The sequence below is a fragment of the Cariama cristata genome, unplaced genomic scaffold, assembly GCF_000690535.1.
Source record: "Cariama cristata isolate BGI_N322 unplaced genomic scaffold, ASM69053v1 scaffold4603, whole genome shotgun sequence".
In the NCBI taxonomy this organism is placed as follows: domain Eukaryota; kingdom Metazoa; phylum Chordata; class Aves; order Cariamiformes; family Cariamidae; genus Cariama; species Cariama cristata.
The window spans coordinates 1-20775 of NW_009610013.1; the positions used below are offsets into that span (position 1 = coordinate 1).

The 20775-nt window shown below is 41.2% G+C and overlaps 1 pseudogene across 1 annotated transcript; it reads left to right on the forward strand.

The window, feature by feature from the left end:
* The first annotated feature begins 6 nt into the window (after positions 1–6).
* On the forward strand, positions 7–7662 carry LOC104156832 (annotated as a pseudogene). Its single transcript, XR_696432.1, has 14 exons — positions 7–369; positions 1014–1140; positions 2263–2381; positions 2709–2905; positions 3309–3484; positions 3571–3736; positions 3899–4023; positions 4228–4536; positions 4638–4841; positions 5748–5873; positions 5968–6138; positions 6225–6329; positions 6610–6705; positions 7368–7662. The product of XR_696432.1 is annotated as a myosin-3-like (transcript).
* The last annotated feature ends 13113 nt before the right edge of the window (positions 7663–20775 follow it).

The window sequence follows — 20775 nt, forward strand, 5'->3', positions numbered from 1 at the left end:
GAGGAAATTGAGGCTGAACGTGCCTCTCGAGCAAAAGCTGAGAAGCATCGGGCTGACCTCTCAAGAGAGCTAGAGGAGATCAGTGAGCGCCTGGAAGAAGCAGGAGGGGCTACTGCAGCTCAGATTGAGATGAACAAGAAACGTGAGGCAGAATTTCAGAAGATGCGTCGTGACCTCGAAGAGGCCACACTGCAGCACGAAGCCACGGCTGCTGCGCTGCGGAAGAAGCATGCGGACAGCACAGCTGAGCTCGGGGAGCAGATTGACAACCTGCAACGAGTGAAGCAGAAGCTGGAGAAGGAGAAGAGTGAGCTGAAGATGGAGATTGATGACTTGGCCAGTAACATGGAGTCTGTCTCCAAAGCCAAGGTACTGAAATATTTCTTTGTGATAATCCAAACATAATCGAGTATTTATATTTTAACATAGAAATTAAGTTAGTCATACTTTAAAATAAATAGTTGCAGTTTACAACTTGAATTTGAGTTTATGTATTTCAGTATTAGGATAATAACACATTGTATCTTTTGGGGGAGAGCTAAAAAAACTTCACCTGAAACATCTAACCTAAGAAACTATAGGATCTCATTGCTTGGTTCAGAATATTATGATAGTGATATGAAAGGCACTGACCTTATCATTTTTTTATTTCTTCTATAATAGAAATTACTCCTACCCTACCCTTTCCTTTTTATTCCTAGTTTTGTTTTCCTTCCTTAAATACTTCAATAACATAATCACTAAGAGCCAACAGAAATTTTAAATAACTGCTTATGTTACAGTGTCCCATCATCCTCTTGATCTATTGAAAAAATGGAGTGTACATTAATAAATTATACAAATGCTGGAATTAGGGATATAAACTTCATAGAAAGACATATCAGTTAACCGAGACATTTTGACTTTACTTCTAAATCATTGAGTTCTTTTTTTTCCCTTTGTGAGACTTCAGATTCTCAGTAATTATATGTTGAACCACCAATCATCTTTCATTCTGTTCTTCATGCAAATAGGCAAATCTGGAGAAGATGTGTCGCTCCCTAGAAGATCAACTCAGTGAGATTAAGACAAAGGATGAGGAACAACAGCGCACAATTAATGACATCAGTGCTCAGAGAGCTCGGCTACAAACAGAATCCAGTAAGACATTTGTGTTTTTTAAGAGAACACTGTATATGACCTAGGGCTTTAAAAAAAAGGTCAAAAAGACCTAGGGATCTTGGTGGAAATGAAGTTGACCATAAGTCAGAAATGTGCTCTTGTGACAAAGAAGGCCAATGAAATCCTGAGCTGCACTAGGAGAAGTGTTGCCAGCAGGTTAACAGAGGCTGATCCTTTCTTCTCCTCAGCACAGGTGAGGCCACACCTGGAATGTTGTGTCCAGTTCTAGGGTCTCCAGTACCAGAGAGATACAGACATCCTGGAGCAGGACCAATAACATGTTTAAGGGACTAGAACAACCAGTCACTGGAACAACCTCCCCAGGGGTGTCACAGAGTTCCCACTACTGTAGGTTTTCAAGACACAATTGGACAGGGTGCTAAATAATCTGACCTAGGCTCCCTTTCCCATGAAAGACTGGACTGGATGGCCTTTCGAGGTCTCTTCCAACCTGGACTGTTCTATGATTCTATGACTGGAGTTTCAAAGAAGAACTCATCTATCTCTTAACCTAGACTTCATCCTTCTGCTTCCCAGGAGACATTCAGAAAAAGACAGTGACATACCTGAGCACATACATCATATAGTACTCATTCTGTAAGACTGAGGCTTGAAGTGACCACTGGACTTAGTGCAAACATACAGTAAGACTAGTCAGATAACGGACAAGGGGGCATGATGTGTATCATTTCTTGCTTCTAAGATACTTTGGCATACTCAGAGATATGGATAGATATCAGTGATTAAGACTCCATGAAAGAAATAAAATTTTGTTTAACTCAAAATATTTTTATGTGCATTTAATTATCAAGGTTAACACTTTTAAATAAGTTATTAAAAGATTCTTTCATTCATCTGTACTCTCCCAGATGTACACATTTCTGATGTGCAAATGAATAATGTTAGAGAGTTAATACAGAAATGACCCTCCTGGGCACATGGTCTGTCTAACATGCTTTGTCTCCCCTGTAATGAGAACTGCATGAAATGGGATCATAAGCTTCTGCAAGGTCTGTTAACTGTCAGGTTTTACAACCTGAAATGTCCACAATACTTTCATCAATGGCAATAAAAGACTTGCGTACCTGCAAACTTTCCCAGGTGAATATTCACGCCAAGTGGAGGAGAAAGATGCTCTGATTTCTCAGCTGTCTAGAGGGAAGCAGGCATTCACTCAACAGATTGAGGAACTCAAGAGGCACCTAGAGGAAGAGACAAAGGTGAGAAGGTTTTCCATATTCTGTCCTATCCATGGGATTCCTCCTGACTAGGAGGAGATTCAGATACATATGAAATTGCAGCATCAACAAGATGAGAGAGAGAAAAAAAAAACCACAGGTAATTCAGTGCAAGTCTTCCCATATTAGCTTTGCTCCTCCTTCCCTGCAGTCTATCCATTAATTCTTTGGCAGATTCCTAGATCTTCCTTTCTCAACCAGTAGCTTGCCATCATTCTCACAGAGAATAATCCAGGGTCCATCAACATTTCATTTAGGAGATTTTCCAGGATATTTCCATTCATTGTCACACTACTATTTTTCCCCCAGGCCAAGAATGCCCTGGCCCATGCCTTGCAGTCTACTCGCCACGACTGTGACTTGCTGCGGGAACAATATGAGGAGGAGCAGGAAGCCAAGGGGGAGCTGCAGCGTGCCCTGTCCAAGGCCAACAGTGAAGTCGCCCAGTGGAGAACCAAATACGAGACGGATGCTATTCAGCGCACAGAGGAGCTGGAGGAGGCCAAGTACGTGAGGAATGTGTACAACGCTGGCAGAGACTAAGAATGGGAATTTGAGGAGACCATTCTGATATTGCCAGGAAGAAGTCAATGTTCTCCTTTGGGGTGGGGTGCCACAAAGATAGAAAATCTCCACTGGGGAAAAGCAGGAGCAGCAAAGCTCTTCAAACGCAGAACAGCAGAGGGATGCTAGTGTGAACAGCAGGGTGAATAGCAAAGAGTGAATTTCTGCAGCCCAGGATTCAGATGTAGAAATATAGTGGCTGGCTGGGAGAGCTTCTACACCTCTGTGTAAATGGGGATCACACACTACCAAGCAGCTAAGTGTGCTTTTGTGAAAGACATATTGGCTGCACACCACAGGCTCCCCTTTGCTTCCTCACCTGGACCTGTGCTTACCACCTCCCAGGAAGAAGCTGGCACAGCGCCTGCAGGATGCAGAGGAACACGTCGAAGCTGTCAATGCCAAATGTGCTTCCCTGGAAAAGACAAAGCAGAGGCTGCAGAATGAAGTGGAGGACCTGATGATTGATGTGGAGCGATTCAATGCTGCCCGTGGCGGTCTGGATAAGAACATTTGACAAGGTCTTTTGGGCTGCAGGCCTGGGGTTCCTGGGCAGGGCATGCCCTCCTGATGGCTACATCCATACTGAGGCCTCATTTGTCTTCAGATCCTGGCAGAGTGGAAGCAGAAGTATGAGGAAACACAGGCTGAGCTGGAAGCGTCCCAGAAGGAGTCTCGCTCTCTCAGCACAGAGCTGTTCAAGATGAAGAATGCCTATGAGGAGTCCTTGGACCACCTGGAAACGCTGAAGCGTGAGAACAAGAACTTGCAGCGTAAGTCCCTGGCCCTCTGCTCTTGGCTGGACTTTCTCACTGTCCATTGCTCCACGTGTGTCTGTGCCTGCAGGTCTGCAAAGTTGTCTGTTACCTTGGTGTGGCAGAGCCCTTCCCATTCTGCTCAGTGCCTGACCATGTCAATGCTCTTTGTTCTCATAGAGGAGATTTCTGACCTCACAGAGCAGATTGCCGAGGGAGGAAAGACAATTCATGAGCTGGAGAAAGTCAAGAAGCAAATAGAGCAGGAGAAATCTGAACTCCAAGCCTCCCTGGAAGAAGCTGAGGTACACAGCATTATTTATTGCTCTCTTATACATTCTGGAATTCTGTCTCTTTAGAAGTGCTGTGAAGTCATTCCCAGACACAAGAGGAAAAGAGTGTTTGTATAAAAGTGTAGAGATATTATCTAAACATGGCACTCCTTTTTACTCAGAGCTTCAGATTCAGCATTTGTCACATAAAAAGTATTCTAACTTATTCATGTCCAGGCCTCCCTAGAACATGAAGAGGGGAAGATCCTGCGCCTCCAACTTGAGCTCAACCAGGTGAAGTCAGAGATTGACAGGAAGATAGCAGAGAAAGATGAGGAGATTGACCAGATGAAGAGAAACCACCTCCGAGTTGTGGAGTCCATGCAGAGCACCCTGGATGCTGAGATCAGGAGCAGAAATGAAGCCCTGCGGCTGAAGAAGAAGATGGAGGGCGACCTGAATGAAATAGAGATCCAGCTGAGCCATGCCAACCGCATGGCTGCAGAGGCACAAAAGAACCTGAGAAACATACAGGGAGTGCTCAAGGTCCATTGAACAAAAGTTGCCTACAGAGAAATGTCTTTGCTGATATTTTCAGTGCCAAACAGCTCTGAATCTGCTTATAATTTCTTTTAATGGCTCTACAGGATACCCAGATGCACTTGGACGATGCTCTCAGGACACAGGAGGACCTGAAGGAGCAGGTGGCCATGGTGGAGCGTAGAGCAAACCTCTTGCAGGCTGAAATTGAGGAGCTACGGGCAGCACTAGAACAAACAGAAAGGTGTAGAAAGGTGGCTGAGCAGGAACTGATGGATGCAAGTGAGCGTGTGCAGCTCCTCCATACCCAGGTGAGATTGCTTGGTGAGAAATGGCATTCTTGGTAAGTAGGAGAACACTTGTATGTTTTATTCCAGTAACTCTGGGAGGCTCAACTTTGAAGACAAGAGTTATCTTTTCTGAAGTAACCATACTGATACTAAAAGAGATCTTTCCTGAAAAAGTGTGTTCCTGAATGCACCCATGCATCTATCTTCTTTGCATCTGAACACAACCTCCAGAGGAAAGACATTTAGTCACAGGGATCAGATATTTTAGTCACACATGCCAAATGGTCTGCCGTCTCAGCAGTCAGGGACTGAAATTCTGAGACTACAGCAACATTCATTCCTTGCTCAGTTGAAATGTAGCAGTAAGGAATCCTCATATTCCTTCAAAAATGTGCCTGTCCACTCTAGCAAGAAAGTGGAGATGAACTCCTGGCTCTGATGTAGCCTATGTCAAGCAGACCTTGACACGAGCTACATGTCACAGCAGTCATCCAGCAGTCAAGTACTGAAATCTATGGGAAGTGTCTGGTTTCAAATGCTGAAAAGATTCTGGAAGGAATCCATCATATCTACATTACAAATATTTCTCTTTTCAGTTGATAAGATTTGATTACTCTTCCCTAATTATGTCAAAGAGAAGGCATTTCTCTGACTTCCCTCACTCTACTTTTATTACTTTCTTGTGCCAGACTTGGTGGATGAGATGTGGCATAGATTATATTTCTAAGTACTCTTTTTCAAATTAATAAGATTAATTGTTGGAGAAAAAAAAAAAAAAGCACTGTTCCCCAGTGATAAGAAATTTTACAGAAAAATTTGTGATATTGATTTTTCATATAATTATGTCTGAAATGATTCAAAATCCTATAATGTTCTTGATTTGAAATAATGAGCTAACAAAACCAAACCTCTGATGCTCTTCAACAGAACACCAGCTTGATCAACACCAAGAAGAAGCTGGAAACAGACATTGCCCAAATTCAGGGTGAAATGGAAGAAACAGTCCAGGAAGCCCGCAACGCTGAAGAGAAGGCCAAAAAGGCCATCACAGATGTGAGTTGGGGACTCCATTCACTATTGGTGGTGGATGTATTCTCCTCAAAATGTCTCCAGCCCCAAAATGGTTTTAAACCTTTGCTTTCATCAGGCAGCCATGATGGCGGAAGAGTTGAAGAAGGAGCAGGACACCAGTGCCCACCTGGAGAGGATGAAGAAGAACCTGGACCAGACAGTGAAGGACCTGCAGCACCGTCTTGATGAGGCTGAACAGTTGGCTTTGAAGGGAGGCAAGAAACAAATCCAGAAGTTGGAGGCCAGAGTGCGTAGGGCTTTTATTTGTGCATGAGTGAGCACATCCCTTGGAGAAACACCAGGGAAGCTCCAAAGATGGTCTGCTCATTGCAGGTGCGGGAGCTGGAAGGGGAAGTTGATGCTGAGCAGAAGCGCAGTGCTGAAGCTGTGAAGGGTGTGCGCAAGTATGAGAGGTGGGCGGAGGGGATGCACAACAAGGTAAGGCAGGAGGCCTCCTTGAGCTCATGCATCCTTTTTGCAGGAAGCCAATATGTAGCCCTTAGGGCTTTCTTTCTGTCCTGAGCCACACAGTTAAAAAGGAGAAGGCTGAGAACATCAGAAGAAATTATCTTTCTGGTCATGTTAGGAAGATTCATCTTATCACCTCTGTTTTACTGGACAGCAATGGTCTACAAGGAATGTTACTCTCTGTTTCATATAGAGGGAATATAAAGAGAAGGGACAAAGAGGCGCTTCTTTTTTTTGTCATTCTTTTTAGTCTGAAGAAGACAGGAAGAATGTTCTCAGGCTCCAGGATCTGGTGGACAAGCTTCAAATGAAAGTGAAATCCTACAAGAGACAAGCTGAGGAGGCTGTAAGTATTGCTGTGTGCAGAGTCAGTCTCCATTCAGGTGGAGGTGGAATTCTGTGTTGGTGTTTTCCCCTGTGAAACTCTCTTTGAACCCTTAACTTCTTTGTGTGTTTCTCACTGTGCACTCATGAACGAACAGTTGAACAGCTGTTCTGGCTGAACAGCTCAGGAGTCTAGAGGGATGTAGAATACATTTTCTGTGAGCATTATTGCATCATTGGGAAGAGCAGCCAAGGCTTAGGTCAACATTGTGGGAGTAGGTCTCTGCATCCTTTCACTTTCTTTAATTCATTTTTCTGCCTAGCAGAAAAAAAAAATTACCTTCAAAAATTGTAATACATAATTTTATAGCAGTAAATAAATGGAATATTATTTAATAGAATTACTCTGTTATTATATACAATTATTCAAAAAGTCCAAAGTGCGTTAGCACTTTGTATCCAGAGAGGGTTTCCTGGTGTATCTCATTAACCATCTAAACAATTAGCATGTAAGCTATTTATTTGGATTCCCCCTAGAAGTATTAGAGAGAATTACACACTAACTCACAGACTTTTTTTTTTTTCATTATGTAAAGGTAAAACACCACAGCATGTCCAGCATAGTGTTACAGTAGGAACACTATTAAACATTTTAAAACTCATATTATCTCTTCCTATCCCCAGGAGGAGCTGTCCAATGTCAATCTCACAAAGTTTCGCAAGATCCAGCATGAGCTGGAGGAAGCTGAGGAGCGGGCTGACATTGCAGAATCGCAGGTCAACAAGCTCCGAGCAAAGAGCCGTGAAATTGGCAAGAAGGCAGAAAGTGAAGAGTAAATGCCTTCAGTGATGTGAAGTGAGAGTTGCACAAAATGTGAAATTCTATCACTTTGATTTAGTAATCACTGCTTAGTCCTTCATCAATCTCTAGATAATTAATGACTAGATAATAAAAATTGTAGAGATTTTCCTGTTGAAATAATGAGAAGTTCACTGTTGTATTTTAATCATTACCCTGAATTCTTATAAGGTTTACATTTTCCACTCAATTAAAAATCTTGCTTCAGGTATTTTCAAAGTGTTTCAGCCACTGTTAAAGTCATCTAATAAGACATCCTGCTTCATTCTCACCATAGAATTTCGTCTAAGACTTCCTTAAAGGAGAAAATGTTTTTTTCTTTGCAACAGAATGTCATTATCCTTACAACTTCTGCTTTAGGAATACAATAGATTTTGACTCAAAGGTTCTGTCCAAAGAATAAGAATGTACTGCATCTTCCAATAATCCAGTCTAACCATTGATTATTCTATTAAATCATGTGTCTCATTTGCAAGAAGGTCTTTTTTTCAGGTTAAACCTCTTCAGTCCTTCAAGACAATTTGAAACACAGTTTAGAGGAGATTTAAACCTAAAATGAGATCTACTTTTAACTGTTGTTCATGAAAGTGATGTGCAAACCAACATTCCAAGGGAAGCACGACCAGCTACATCGTAATAGTTGTTCATTGTCTATATTCTGTTCCCAAAAGTCCCCTGAATCTTCTAAACTGGTCAGGCAATCACTTAGCTCCTATGTAGTCTCCAGGGTAATCTAGATATCTTTGTCTAGGTTGGCTTCACTCAAAATGTGGGTTTTCATTCTTTGTAGATATCAGCATACATCAGAGAACCCATGGTCACCTCTCTGAAAACAAGGAGAAATAGGCGTCACTTTCTCTGTCATAATCCAGTACTTAGAGCATTTGTCCTTCCACAGTCTGATGGGATTTGAACCACTGAGACCTTCTTGGGATTGTGTCATTTTCCACCTGGAAATAAGATAATTGGAGAAGCCAAATTGACCAATGAAGATGCACTGCTATGCCTTCAGGAATAAAAAATAATTATCTACAATGAAAAATGTCAAAACGGTCTCTGTAGGATAATAGAGAAAATACTCATCTGGGAAAAGGGTGACTGCATTTGATAGACATCAGCACTACTGAATGGCTGGCAATTCACTAGTGTTACATGGGTCTGTCCAACTCCTTTTTTGATCAGTGTAATGAATCTGATAACTTCTTAGAGTTCCCAAGCACGAAGGAAATTCAATTTTCTTCATTCTGAGTTCAGCCATACCCTAAGACTTTCTTCCTCATCTCTCCCATCTTCTCAGGTCTCATATCATCTTCTTCCTTTCATACCTCAGTGTTAACTGCCAATGAAACTGTGGTGTTATCTGCTGTGTTTTGAAGAAGTACAGAGCAGAAGGCTATCATAAACAACACAAAGTAGTCATTTTCCTCACAGAAGACTTCTGTTTGTAGTTTCTTCATTTGGCTTGCTGCTTCTGAAAGGAGTGATATAGCCCACAACGCATCTGCCATTTGGCATTGAGACACCACTGTCTCAGACTGATCTTACAACCACTGTATTTCTCAGAGAACACAGGTTAGACTAAACATTGCAATTTATGCATATGTGTGTGTACATACATACATACATGTATTATACATATGTACACACACATACAAAGTTTCCAAAGTTATTTTTTCAGCAGCATACATGAACATGTATGTTACTGTTTCATCACTGATATATAACCAAGGTCAGAAGTAGTAACTATTTTTAGCATTCAATTTCAAGGCTTTGATATAAGCGTTTTACAGCTTTACAGTTCAGCTTCCCCTGACTGTACTCCTTCTTTAGTGTCACCATATCTCCAAACTTATTCCCAGAGTCATATGTCAGACACCTGAGAAATTAAATCTGCAGGATTAATTGCCCACCTGTGAAAAGTATTGCTACCAAGTTCCTTTCGGAGGAAGAAAAAAGGTGATAAATCTGCATGCAGCCTTTATACTATGTAGGTAGCCCTGTTTTCATGTATGCCACATAAATAAAAGCAGTAGAAAGCCTCCTTGCTCAGAAACCCTTTTACCTGCCTAAGAACTGATCAGGCTTTTGGGTGCCCTGCTTCCTACCTTTCATGATGGTTTTTTCCTGCCTCTGACTCAAGTAGATCATCCTTTTCTTTCAGGGAGTGTGTGGACTTCTGACTAGATTGTAGTCTAAACTGTTACTGTCCACAGATATGAACTTTATAGCTAGTAGCTCCACTCTTTCAAAACAGCTTTGCTTGCATTCCAGTGTAAAGACAGGTTTTTGCTTTTACACAGGCACTTTCCTGTCTGCTTTGCAGCATATGCACAGGATGAAACCCTGGCTTACAAAACATGGGTTGCAAAAGCCCTCCAAACTCTGGGATCCTTATCAGTTCATTACAGAAACCAAGGCTGACAGGTCCATTTTATCAACCTAACAGGACAGCTCAGCCATGAGGGAGAGTTTGTAAGCCCACTGGCAGCAGCAGCAGATAATATTATTCCTGTGGGACAGGCAACATCTCATCACCCATGGACATCAGCTGGTGTGGTCACAGGGCTGTGCAATGTTGTGGCAAGTACAGCAAACCTTCTCTGACTGTGGAGTGCTGCAGTTCATATGTACAATTCAACTGTGTCTAACAGGCTGACTGTGAGTTATCAAACCCTGAAGAGGAGGCTGGGCAACAGCTTCTCCCCCTGTTAGCCTACCACACCTTCCAGACACTGTGCAAAGACTTTGGTGAGCTATGCCAACCCGAATGGATGCAACAGATCTGATCTCTTCAGATTCTGTACAATATTGGGCCATTCAAGTGACACCACTGGCACCAGAAAAAATGCCTAGTCTACTTGGCATCACAACATTCACAAATGGTAAAACAAGCTGATGAGGCCTCAGACGTTAGCTAACACCAGTAAAAACACCAAGTTTGACTCTTTCTGCTTCCTCTCCAAATGCCCCTTCAAAGGTACTCGTCCTCCAGCCCAGGGGAGCACAGGGTGCAGTGGGAACCCCCAAAGAACATGCACCTTTGCCGGGCCCCTCCCAGGGCTGTCCTGATGCAGCACAAGGTCCAAGATCCAGGTATGAAACCCACTGCCATGAGACGCAAGGAGCATCTCTCCTTTTGAATTGAGAAGGGTTGCTGCCAGGATGTGTGGGGGATGCATTGGGGGATGCGTTGTGGGATGCAGGGGAAGAGTAGTTGGGATCGTTCAGGGCTGGTGATGGGAGGTTTAAGAGAGGAACAAAAGGTGTGGAAGAGGAGGGGCTTAGCTGATCTGGAGCAACCACAGGAAAAAAGAGGGGTAAGGAGATAAAAAGTGTAAATAGTGGCTGGTCAGTACGCTTGTCTGGCCATGCCCTGTGCCTGATCATTGTAGTCTGTCCTGTCTTGTTATTAAACTCCTTCCTACTCTGTCCTGGGTGAGGGTTCCCTATTCATTGTGTGTGGGGTGTGAATGCAAGAGTTGGAAGTCCTGTATGTCCATGATGCAACAACTGGATCAAGTGCGGGTGTGCAAGTGAATGTGTAATTGCAAGTGAAGCTCAAGCAGATCATCTGGTGAGCAGGTGAGATGGCCTGGGAGCAAGGAGTGAGTAGGTTCTGCAGTGGGCAGCCCTGGCTGTGAAAGTGCTTGTGTCTGGAGAGGCAAGAGCTGAGGAACCAAGTGAGTCCCAGTCAGCTGCATGTGGGTGGGGAACAGTCTGTACCAGCAACTGGAGTAGGCCTCCAGTGTCAGGGGCCTGTATGTCCAGGTGCCAGCAACTGGGGAGACTGGGATCCAGGGGCAACTACTGGCCAGACTGAGTGTCTGAGCCTAGCTGCCAGAGGGATCCACCTTGTACATATATATTTATATTCTTGCTAGTAGACCTCCATCCTGCTCAGCCAGAGATGGGGTCAGGATGAGGCTGTTGGTGCTGTCTGTGTTTGTGTAAGCACTCTGAGTGTCTGTAGGACCAGTCACATAGATATATACGTAAGTATGTATGAATCTATAGATTTATACATGTATAGATCTATTTATGTACGTAAATGCATATACAGGGGCATATACTTTTACTCTGTGTGTTTTTGCCTCCTGGGAATTCATCTTCAACCTTGCTACAGGGCACATAAACCAGGGGGCACGGATCTGGAGGCATTGAGCTGCAGCATCCTTGCCTCTCTCAGGCTGTTGGATCCAGCATGGTGTATTTTCCTTTAACGTCTAGGATAGTTGAGCTGTAAGTATTCCCAAAATAGCAGATTCAATATTCCCAATATGGGGAGGGAACTGATCCTTTAGCAAATGTGCTCTACCTGTTAGAATTATTTACCAAACATTTGGAATATTGTGAGGGAAACTTCTGGACTAACCAGCGTGATGGACTGAGAAATACATACATAATATTGTGTACATGAAGACTGGTATAAATTGGCTTTGTGAGTAGAGTTTATTTCTTTTGAAAAACTGTTAGCCACCATAAACTGAGTCCTAACTATATAGACCATGAAGCAGGTAGAGACCGGAGAGCTAAGGCCAGGTTCTCTGCAAACCACTTGTTGGAAGCTGAGTTACAGAGATATTGACAATTGCAAATGAGTGTGCTCAGCTTACAGAAGAGTTTCTAATTTTACGAAGTCCAATAACAGGGGTCCAGGTCATACAGGAATACTATGTGCTCTTGGGAGGGATGAAAGGTGCAAATTTCAGCCTCACTTTCCTATTAAGGACTTTGTGCTTTTTGCCCTTTCCCTGCCTCCTTTGTCTCTACACCCTGCCTTTTTAATTCTTTCTTTGAAATGAAACTTGTAGCTGTAAGTACTGTAAATATGGGGATAGTGCATGTGTGAACACTGTCAATAACATGCAGAATACAGCTGTGCAATTCCCCCGCGGGGTGTATACCTGTGCTCTGTGTGCATGTGCGTGCTGGGAATACATCTGCAGCCTTGGTACTGGTTGGAGCTGAGAGCATGAAGCTGTGGCATGTTACATTTTCCTCTAAAATCCTGGACTTGCTGAATTGCTGTCACAAGAGTATCTATGAGTTCCTTCAAATGGCTTCAGGTGGGAAGAACAGGAAGGGAGCTAAAAAGAGTTGGTGCGGGGTCTTCCCTGTTAAATATGGAAGAAAAGGACAATACAGCATTTTGTTTGTCTGTTTTAAAAGCTAGAGAATTACAGCGTATTTCACAAATGCCACTGTTCCCTATATCCACCCTCCCAGATATTTTCATAGTAAGGAGAGTAGCAGTGCTTGAAGGAGCTGAATTCACCTTGGATCCACAAAAATGCCTTGGAGAGCTGCTTTGGATTGGATTACTGGCCAGGTGGTGCTGAGTGGCCACCAGAAGAGCAGAGCCCTGTGCAGCTCTGCAGCTGACTGCTGCCAAGACTATAGGAGAAAGGTAAGGCTGGTATGGGTAATACGAGTGCAACAGAGACATGCAATCCTGACTGTGTCAGAAGGTCACTTCTCCATTCTGTCTTTACTTCCTACTTGGAATAGGAAACCACTCAAGCAAAGCATAGAGTTGATGTCCCAGATGGAGAAGATGTTTTACAAAAAGCAGTGGAGTCCTTAGCACTGGGCAAGATCTTTCTGGCACCCTGATAATCATTACTCAGTACATTAATGACTAAAAATAATGATAGCTGTTTCATAACCTACTAGCAAGGTCTACAGAGAAGGATAGCAAGGGTATATAGGACATTGCTTAGGAGGGGTGTGAGGACACAAGGCCTGTTGAAGCAGTACTGGAGGGCTGTGCTGGGCTCAAATGCAATATATATGTGTATAAATAGAGCTGCTGGAGTGAGCTTTCCCTCAAGCTGCTCCTGGGATTTGCTTCTAGTCAAGTCATTTTGGACACTCAGAGACCATCTGCAAGGACACTCATACATCTGCAGCAATGATTATTGGTCTGTCCTTGTCCAGGATCACTTCTCAGAACTATCTCATATAACAACATAGACACACACTTAGCTTCTTTAAGAAAGGTGATATACCTTCTCACATAGCTTTTGGCATTAAGGCAATACCAGTTGCTTCTCCCACCTATCCACCTATTTTTGATTCTCCACTAGGCTTGTGGAATATGACTTCCTTTTACAAATGCTCTTTCTCTCATTATGTTATATTTACCAGTGTGTCTTCAAATCCTACTCATTATTAGCTTCTACTCTTCTCCCAGTACAGACACCAGGTTTACTGGGCCACATTTCCCTGAAATACTTTTTAAAAATCAGCATTCTGCTAGACAACTTCCAGATCTCCAAAAGCAAGGCAGTTTTAGTAAGAGCTCACACAGTACAGCCAATAGTTCAGCTGTTACGTCCCCGCGTCTTTTTGGCAATCTTGTGTAAATTCCATCTGATCTTGACCACTTGTTACTATTCATTTTGTGTATTTGGTAACAGACTGGATGTACAACTGTCAACGTTTTATTAGCTGAACAATTCTGGCATGGAAGTCAAGCTGTTTTTTTCCCAACACCATTTTTTTTCTCTGCCGGTACTAGATAATATCCCAAATAAGCAATATAATTTGCTCTTTTACAAGGAGACGGAACAGGTGTGAGACCAGCTCTAAGTGGGAGCAAACAATTTGTATTATTTCAATTACTCCTGACTCTACTTCTGCTTTTGCTGCCAGAATACCTGGGAAAAAAGTAGTTTGTTGCCTTCACAATGCCAAGGTACAAATGATGGCCTGATAATGAAATGCTTTCTAGTTTGGTTGCCTCAGGAAGGGCATAAGGAAGCAGAAACTGTAATTTAAAGTGAAATAGCCCCACAGTCCACAGGGTAACAAATAGCTTTTGCCAGTAACTTGCACAGGATATGGATTGCCACCAGTTTCACAACTGCTGAAACAACCTGAAGATATGATCATATCACTGGTTTATGCTAGAAAAAAGATAGAACAATAAATTTTGGATAGAGATCACCTTTCCCCCAAAATACACAATATGTATCACTGACCATTTTGCAGTGTTCAGTAGTTAGCTGAAAGACATCTTCAATGCCCATGTTCCAGTATTACAACAGAAGCTCTTCTAGACTCGGGGTACTTGACAGCTGTGAAAAAAGCTTGCAAATATATTTTTAGAAAAGAATCCCTCAAAGATTATCATTAATTGTATTTGGCCTTGGTGCAGTGTCAAACATGCTCAAGTGATGCAGAAAAACAGTATGCAGTATCATACACTTTGACAAGTTCAGATTAAATTTCTTTCCCCTTTACATAAATTATATTTCAGCTTTCATTAGAGAAGAGTCTCATTTAAAGTCAGGTTGAGAAGATGAACTTTTAGTACATATTTTCAAAGCTCAATACATTTTTTTCTGTTAAATGCAGGAACACTTGCTGAGTTCAAAAATGTATTTGAAAAGACATACTTCAATGAATACGCATTTATTCTGCCATCACTGACCATTTAAGCCTAAAAATCATTCTGTCCGATCTGAGAAGACCTATGGAGGAATTCTCACTCTTTTACACATAGAATAAGAGACTGTATGCCAAAAAGCTTTCAATAAACAGGACATTACAAAATGCAACTGGGGGATTACCATGGCATTAAATTGCAGTGAGTCATGTCACAGTTCTGCATCTTGTGGATGGTGTTTCTTGTCCTCCTTTTCTCCAGAATCAGTCCCACACAACTTTGCAGACACATAATTTAAAGCACAGGGAACAGGCTTTATCCCATAATGAACACTAATAATGTATATGATAGAGTATCTTTGTGGCTTCCAGACCTGCATGAACAGTTAAGGATACAGTCGAAAATTATAGATTTACTATGTAGGCTACTGATCTTAAAGGCCAAGCAACTTTGCATCACTGAAGATGTAATGGAAGAATCCTACATAAAGCCTAAAGCCACAAAAAAAAAATATTTTCAGAAGCTGTTGAAATTGATGGGGGACAACAAGAAGTTAGTTGCTTAAAAAAAACTTCTTAATGTACCGCAAATAATTAAGGTGGAGTGGTAAGAAGTCTGAAAGGTAGATGGTATGAGGAACAAATATGTATCTGCTTAAAGGCCTAGGAAAAGGGGGTTGGGTGTGAAACATGAGAATAATGACACTAGTTCAGACCAAAATGTCCATCTGTCCCAACAATGTCAGACAGTTGCAGATATAGCAACTTATCAATCAGTTGTTCGGGGACTTAGTATAGGCAGGCTTACTTCACTGACCATTTGTACTAGGAAAATAATCTCTTCATGAGTATCCAATGGAAAAGATACTGGTTAACTGTAACAGGATCAGAACTAATTAGTACTATGAACAGGTGTGATCTTGCAAAGAAATGAGGAGTCCTGCCAGAAGCACAGGAACAGAGAAAATAGAGCAAAGAATTTATGAGATAATCAAATGCACAAATTTTGAAGGTTGTGCTTTGCACGGTATCTAACATTTCAGCTACCAAGACAGACTTACATTTAAATTTTATATACTATTTGACAAAACCAGAATTATAAGAACTCATGAAGATGTTGTTTGCCTGATGATGCCTTGATTGATCAACCTATGTAAACAGCAGAACTTACAGAATTCCATGAATAGCAGAATTTACAGAAAGCATGCAGATGAACCAACTAGTACAACGTGTTTAGAAACTGACACAATAAATGTGTGGCACTTTTCTTGACAGATAAATTGCTGTAAAAGACTCCAGCCACACTTACGCTTTTGATAAATTCACATCTGCGTGTACCACATGAAACTAAGTAGTATGAACAACACCACATTAGTCAAGATAAGCAATAGACTCATCACATCAGTATCATATTTATATCTGCATAGATATATACAGTATTTCTAGAATTTCCCTGGTATGTTTACCTGAATTAACTTAAAATGTTCTTTTAACAAATCTTCCTGGTACATGATGTTTTCTGAGTTTTTACATGCAACCCGTTTTTCAACTTAAATAAACTTTGAAGGTTCCGTTTATCTAACTAGAAGTGGAAATTTTTACTTGGACACAAGAGAAGAAGTCTTTTATATTTCATTTGCCCAAAAGAGACAGCATTCCCCTACTCATACAATGGGAAGCAAGGTAGACATCAAGATCCTTGAGTCATTTAGTTCCTCAGTACCTTACTGGGATGCCCCAAAAAGTCAGCAAGGTCAAGGATACAGATACAACCCTTCCTTGTCTTTGTATATTCTTGGTCTTTTAATGTAATGGCTCTGCACTCACAGGAAAGCAGGCCTATTGGATGGTAATCAACAGGGGACACTGTCCTTTGAGAGTAACATTGGTGTCCACATATATCCAGGAACTTGGGATCCCTCTTAAAAGACAACTGTATGCTCTGGAAAACAAAAAGAAGCAGCAACTGTGGATCTGTCTGTCTTATGTAGAATCTAATGTTCCTCCTCAGACTGCTCCTGAATTTTTTTATTGCTTTCTTATATCCTGTGTAAGGTGAGTACTTACACAGCATCACCACATTAGAGATCCTGCAGGACGTGAACAACTCTAACCTTGGGTACAAGACATATTGAGAAATGCTGGGAAAACCTGCTTATGATCTGCAAACCAATCTCATCACAGTCCCTCACAAGAAGAATCACAAAAACAATGAGGCTGCCAACCTTTTTCTGGGACTGCAACAGAGTGTTCGTCCCATGCTATTCCATTGCTGAACTTGGCAGTGCTGCTCTCCAGCCACTGTAGCCTACAATGCCTCCAGATCACAACTTACCCACTTATAGCCATTTTGGACAAATGCCTCTGCACTTTGGCTTCTTCTGTCTCTCCTTGAGGGACTCTTCCGGTTTCCCTACTCCTCATGCAGGTTTTCAGAGAAGGCTGTGCCTGAGACAAAGAGAAGATACAATGTGCCCTGAAGATGATATGGACCCATCCATAGTTTGGCAGAAGCAATGATGTTTTATTTTCAATATTCCAGAGGCATAATAAATAGTGTGCAGACGTATAGGGCTGCTTTACAGATATTTGGGGTTACCTGAGAGAGGCAGTGTCAGACATCATTACCTGTGAGGAAAAGGGAATGATTTTTTGTCAAAATAAAAGAAAGATTCTGGTTAAGAGTTCTTTGTATATGCTGGCAGCAATCATGAATGTAGGACTGTCATCATCTATAAGTGTAGTTCCTTTTGGCTGAGGGAGATATGGACAGTCTGAAGATGGTTTGCTAGTATTCCTGAAACTCATCATCTGCACCACCTGCAGTTCCTTGTTTCTCATGAGTCCAGGTCCTCCCCTAATAATTTGTGAATTCTCAGCCATTCTGGGAGATTATCCTGATTGCTTCTCCTTCATTCTAGAGGTCTTTCTTTGGGGTAGTCATTCTCATGGACCTATGCACTCAGATGCCTTGCATAGGTGCCATCCATTATACCTTCTGGCAATGAATTACATCTCCTTTCATCTGTTTTGAACCACCATCCTGCTACTTTCATTTGCTGTTGCACAGTTCTTACATAAAAGAGACATTAAATACATCTATAACACTCAGAATTTTTCACATAATATACATATATTACCTTCTCCATTGAATCTTTTTTGAGCTTGAGAATCAAAGTCTACTTAGTCATTCCTCAGGTGGAGGTTATTCCATACCGGTCATTTCCTTCTGCATGCCTCTTCTGAAGTAACTTGTTCTGACAATTTGGCAAGCAGACACTATATTTCAAAAGCATCATCAATGTTGATTTTCAATAATTCTTGGAATACTGGGGAACTCCCAGAGGGCAGGTAGTAATTTAAAATTCTATAAATACTATAAATATTTGTAACACTTATAAGTGTTATAAATAATAGACTAATCATATTGATATTGATTTGAGCCAAGCACTGAAATACTTGATATGCCAAACTAAATACAGTAATTTGTACTGTCTTTCTAAGGCAACTTAAATTGTGTTGATGTCTATGAATTTATACACTTTCTTGTTAAAAGTAATAATATTAATAGCACATAGATCTGTTACTGGTTTTCATTTGTATGTATTTTGGTAAGGTAGAACACCACAAAATCAGAGCAGTACACACTACATAGATTAAAAATTGCTTAATTGATAGGTATCAAAACAATTCTGTATCTCTGGGGTCACCAGTAGGTGGGTGTGCCTTTGGAAAGGATTGGATCTTTACCATATACTGTTTTAATAAAAACATGACCCAGGAGAAAATGCAAAATCACTTTTATTACAAAACAATTAGATGAGTCAGATATAAAAGACATGATAGTATCTGACAAAGAGTAATCATGGCTCCATTATCCTTATGGTTAAGCTAAAGATGCTATAATTAAAATGCAAATGTAAGTGTGTCTAGCAAATAATGAAGAACACAGCCTGTAATACAGACAGGGAGGGGGGCGGGGTACCAAACCCAGGTCTTGGCTCTGCTAAAATGTAGAAAGTGCATGCAAGTTTGGCGCTGCAATCAGCACAGCTAATTTGAATGTCTGATACATAGCAACTGGTCAAAGAAAAACACAGTAACAGTATTATCTTCACATCTGAGTAGTTGTCATTGCCATTTCATACAGCCTCTGTGCTCACACTTCAGGCCAGATTGACAGACTAGTAACGACTCTGATTTAAAAAACAAACAAACAAACAAACAAACAATGTAATAAAAGCATTGAAAAATCATACTAAAAAAGTCTCAAGAAGCAAGACAAAAGGCCTAAATAGGATACATCTCAACACTGCATGTTGCAATGTCAGACTTGAAGGAGTCCATTTTCTTTAACAGAATCCAGTATACTATCTTAGATGCCTTTACTTCCTATACAGTGTACCTAAACAGTAAGCATCATGAACATAATCCAAAACAAACAGCCAATGAGAACTCTAAATATACCAAGGACATTCCCTGGATCGAGTCAACATGAAGCGATGACAACAATGTATCTGAAAATCCAGCTCTTTCCGGATAGGGACCTGGGTCAATTGTATAAAGAGGTGATAAGATTTCATGGCCTCTGAAGTTTAAATCATTTTCTGACAAATGTTTCTTCTGCCTTTAAAATAAAGAAAAGATGAGATAAAACTACTTTGCCACCTCACCTCCTGTACAAAACAATCTAATGGTAAGAGCATTTACCCAAGCTGTGAAAGACCTGAAATCAATTTTTACTGTCACTTGAAGAATTCAGATCCCAAGCTCTCACTCCCGTAGCTATATGGCTCTCAGAAAGCTCACAGCATGTGCATAGGCTGAGGGAATGGATGAACATTCTCAACATTGCTTCTGAAGTTCTACTCTCCAAGAGAAAAAAAAGAAAAAAGAGAAAAAAAGTCAAAAAGTCTACAGGAGTGCTTGGGACACTGGCAGAAAAGTAGAGATGACTTCCTAATCTACTGGTTAGGAAATCCATCTGTTTAGCTCTACATGCTAAATCTTATTCAAAGACATCTTTGTGTATTTTATAGCAAGCAACCACTAATTAAATAGACACGAGAAAGAAATTTTTCACAATGAGGGTGATGAAATCTGGAAGAGGATGCCCAGAGAAGTGCTAGATGCCCCATCCCTGGAAATACTCAAGGACAGGCTGGATGGGGCTCTGAGCAACTTGATCTACTTGAAGATGTCCCTGCTCATTGCAGGGGTGTTGGACTAGATGACCCAAAGCATTCTATGAACCTATAAATAGTATAAATGGACACCTCCTTACTGGTGAACCTACAGAGCTGTGGTTATCTTTGGCTCTCTTGTATTTGCTCTAACACAGAACACTTCGGATTTTTTTCTTCGTATCAGAGCAGCTTCAAGAGAAAGGATGAAGAGTTTCATTCCTTGCTTTCCTCATTGTAACTATCTTGTAATTGAGCAATAAAGTTGCAGACTAAATTAATAATAAATGTGAAATAATGCCCATGAGAAAAAATTGAACCCATTTTTATACACAGAAATGGGTTCTAAGATGACCATCACTACTCAGAAGAGATCACACAGATACAATAACTATTCCTCTGAAAACATCAGCTTCTACACTTAGTAATGTTTCAAAAAGGGAAATCAATTGCTTTATATTATTAGGAAAGGAATAGAGCACAAAGAGAAACTATTAAATGAGTACATAAATACATGATGTACTCACAGCTTGAATACTGCATGCAATTCTAGGTACATGTACCCCAAAAGGAATTAAATGAACTGGGGAAGGCTTAGAGAAGGACAACAGTAGTGAACAAAGCAATCTGATCGCTTCTGAATTAGGAATTATTAAGGAGT